This window comes from Cydia fagiglandana, chromosome 4, assembly GCF_963556715.1.
Source record: "Cydia fagiglandana chromosome 4, ilCydFagi1.1, whole genome shotgun sequence".
Lineage (NCBI taxonomy): Eukaryota > Metazoa > Arthropoda > Insecta > Lepidoptera > Tortricidae > Cydia > Cydia fagiglandana.
Window position 1 is genome coordinate 14,222,921 of NC_085935.1, and position 4,495 is coordinate 14,227,415.

Below are 4,495 nucleotides of genomic sequence, written 5' to 3' on the forward strand. Positions count from 1 at the left end.
TGATACACGATGTCCGGAAGTAGAAAAGGTACCTAAACTGGTCACCGTTTAAAAAATATTTTGTGATTCAGGGGTATTTAGGTATTTTTTTTACTCTTTCCAATTCTGGATGCGAGATTAAAGTTGAAATACCTAAGGTTTCTGGGAAATATTTTTTAGGGTACCTCCCATACAAAATGGATATTTTTGATTTAGTTTTTGCGTTTAGTCAATAGTCTGGGATATCGTTGGATAGGTTAAAAAAACAACATTTTTTTGTTAAAGTGATTTTTGGATATATTCGTCGCTCTGAAAGAAAAATAAATAGCTGTCCCCCTCCCCTCTAACTTTGGAACCATGGGCCCAAAAAGATGAAAAAATAATCGTAAAATAAAAGCTTCATAAACACTTTTAATGAAAAATATAGCGAATATATGCAATTGGTCTAGCCGTTTTTGAGTTATACTCTATAATATTAGGTAGGTAGGTATAGGTATTTGGGATAAAACCTGCCACACTAATTACAGTTTACTTTCGATATTCGTGTGTAAATCTGCATACGTATGTGACACGCGTAGGAATTTCCATGAAATCAAATACAATCTCTGGTAAATATTCATATATTAAACTGGCCTAAATAAATTACAAATATTTTGAAAAGATACACAAAAAACCAAATTGCGTGTAAGTAGCAAGTAAGTAGGTATTCGTAACAACAACTGTAAGTATCGCATCGACTCATGAACTCAACGCAATATTACCTCGTATTTATAGGTACAGTTGCCATCAGATATATCGGAGCGGCCAAGGTGCTCACAAATATCTGAACACGTCTCTATTGTAAAGGCGTTAGAGTGCGTGTTCAGATATTGTGAGACCTTGGCCGCTCCAATATATTTGATGGCGACTGTACACGAATTACCTACTATTAATATCATAGCACTCGGGATTGGTCAAAGGGTTGTTTGCGTTGAATCCTCGAGCAATGCCAAGCAAGTGTAAATATCAAAATTGAAATAAAACGGTCACCGCACTATTTAAAAATACAAGGAATATTGTAGATATATTCTTAATATTTTTCTGGTATACATAAATGTTCCAGAAAAACGTTAAGAATTTATGGAGTACATATGGTACTACTTTACCGGCATACTGCGGCAACTAGCACCATACGTGCATATATATGTATTGTAAAACGTACACGTGCGAAAAGGTAATTCGCAACTCGTGTCGATTTAAAACACTCCCTTCGGTCGTATTTTAATTTATCGCCACACTCATTGCGTATTTCCTACTTTTCGCACTTGTATCTTAATGTTCTATTACAACGACTTTTTACAAATCAGAGGTTACATTTCAGGTTCAAAATGTTTTATTTCAGCATATATGTATTTAATTGCAATGTACCTACACAAGTACAGATAAATCTTGACACTGGTATTATACGAGTTTTCGTAGCGGGTACTCTTTGGTGTTCTAGCCGTTATCTTCACCAAATGTGCAGATTCAACGTGACGCCACACTTGCAATGAGAACACTCATTTATTATAAAATTATACATACTTACTAGGTAAATTAACTTAAGCTTGAATTAACTAATAACAAAGAAGCGTATATTTAAACCATTGCATCAGGTGCTCGTTATTCCTAGCATAACGTATATTATAATTTATGATATTATATTTAACTATCATCACTTTTCGAATTATACCAATATAATTTGCACTATATATGGACACAGGCTCTAAAATAATATTAATATTACAGACGTTAGTTACACCTATACCTATAGGTACACATTTAACACTGCGCTGCCGTTTTCATTTCTTTTGTAGGGTCGTATCAATAAATCAGTGGCCCATGACTCAACATAAATCGTGCCTGTGCAAACGACCACTTATTCACATTCATAAGGTTCAGCGGTCTTAAATATTTAAATTAAAATTAAAATCACCTAGCACCAACCGACTTACAAAGTGATGTACCGGGTTTATGTAACTAAGTTAAAGATAAACAGAAAATTAAATTGGTAAACGCACAAAAATGGTTCTGATATCTCGTACATACGTATCACTATGCTTACCTTATGGTATGATATGATTTATAATAATGGTTTTAAGGGTTAAGAAATGCATTATATTTCAGTATTTAAGTTTTAATTCGAAATGTGCAATTTTCATGTAGTGCAATTGCAAACTATGATTTTTACGAAGTTCTATTGGTAACGAAATAAAATTAAAATGGTAACAATAAGTACATGTATAGCATTTTTGAATGATCGGTTCATATTTTATTCGTAGTGGTCGGTTAGGAACATAATATACGTTTAGTTGCCATAGGAAATAAACGGCAGGATATTTTGTAGTATTGAACTTTGAACTGGTTACTTATTTAGTATAAGACACGTGGTATAATTTTGTTAAATTTGTACTTAATAATAGACCTGGCCATAAAATCCGCTCGTCATAATAATATTAATTCAAAAAATACAATCACATGAATTGGGTATACGTTGTACGAGTATACCTACATTCGAACAATACTTGATTACAACTTTAGTAATTTTGACTGTATGTTATACTACATATTTAAATGCATAATTCATGATTGACTTAGACTATCGAAAACTTAAATTCTATAAAATGTATGTCAAACATTACAATATTATTAGCACAAGTGTAAAGTAATAAGGCAAAGATACTTACAGACATCTTATTCTAAATAAATAAAGCGTTTCACACTGACCTAAACCTAAGACACTTTACTTTGGTTTTTAATAGACTATTCTTAAATTAATGGTCTGCCTGCATGTTTCTGACAGGTATCTGGTATGTATGCACCCATAAAATTAACTAACTTGTATGTACATATACTCTTATCACGTTGACAAAGGACGGATTAATTGATTTCGGACAATTCATTTGTACAGCCTCTATTGCTACCTACAATGTAATGATCTGTAATTTGCTTGTTTATCACAAAATACCTGATCGGTTAAGTACATTAGTTTAATAAATGCTTTTGTTTGTTTAACGTAAATATTCCAATGATTGGACGTGCAAAATACGTCAGTTATTATAAGTATTTATCAGCAATAAATTACTAACTCATTTAGGCACTATACCTAGGGTAACATCAATTGATAAATATAAGCAGCCTCGGATTCACAGAATCACATATCTTTTAACTAGGGACACAATGATAGTAAGGTACATATTTGTACTGTGCCAGTGCATGAATTACATATAATTTGGATTATTCAACGAATTAAAGATTCAAATTATAAATTTGATTAAGGAGTTCAATGCCGTGTTCTTTGGTCACTAAAAAAAACACAAAGAAAATAGGTAGGTACCTACAACCTACTTAGTTGACATATTCAACCGACTCGTGGTATTGTGGTGGTAACGATGTAAATCAGCAGCTGCCCACCGCCGACGACTAGTGAGAAACGACTAGCGGTGATAAGTTGTACCTAACTTCACTAGTGAGTTACTTTCTTTTAGGAAAATGTAACTATACTTGCCGGCAGAGTGCACGACAACTAATACTTGCAATTCTTTTATATGCATGTTTTACGAAATTAATGAATTAATTTAAGTACAGTATTATATAAGTAAGTAGACAATAGAGGCGTGTTCAGATATTTGTGAACATCTTGGCCGCTCCAATATATCTTATGGCGACTACTGTACCTACGACATAACCTACTTATAACTGCTTATAGCTTATAGTCTACTAATCTACTAGGAGCCCGATTCTAATTATAATTTCTGGTCCAGAAATGTCACTTGTTACCGCCGACAAATCAAATCCATGACAGTTTTAGAGCAGAAAATTGAAATCAGAATCGGGCCCTAGGGCGAAAAACGCACACCTCCTTTTAATCACAAGAGATAACTGTAGGTAAGGTACGGAGTAGGTACTGATACACGATGTCCGGAAGTAGAAAAGGTACCTAAACTGGTCACCGTTTAAAAAATATTTTGTGATTCAGGGGTATTTAGGTATTTTTTTTACTCTTTCCAATTCTGGATGCGAGATTAAAGTTGAAATACCTAAGGTTTCTGGGAAATATTTTTTAGGGTACCTCCCATACAAAATGGATATTTTTGATTTAGTTTTTGCGTTTAGTCAATAGTCTGGGATATCGTTGGATAGGTTAAAAAAACAACATTTTTTTGTTAAAGTGATTTTTGGATATATTCGTCGCTCTGAAAGAAAAATAAATAGCTGTCCCCCTCCCCTCTAACTTTGGAACCATGGGCCCAAAAAGATGAAAAAATAATCGTAAAATAAAAGCTTCATAAACACTTTTAATGAAAAATATAGCGAATATATGCAATTGGTCTAGCCGTTTTTGAGTTATACTCTATAATATTAGGTAGGTAGGTATAGGTATTTGGGATAAAACCTGCCACACTAATTACAGTTTACTTTCGATATTCGTGTGTAAATCTGCATACGTATGTGACACGCGTAGGAATTTCCATGAAATCAAATACAATCTCTGGTA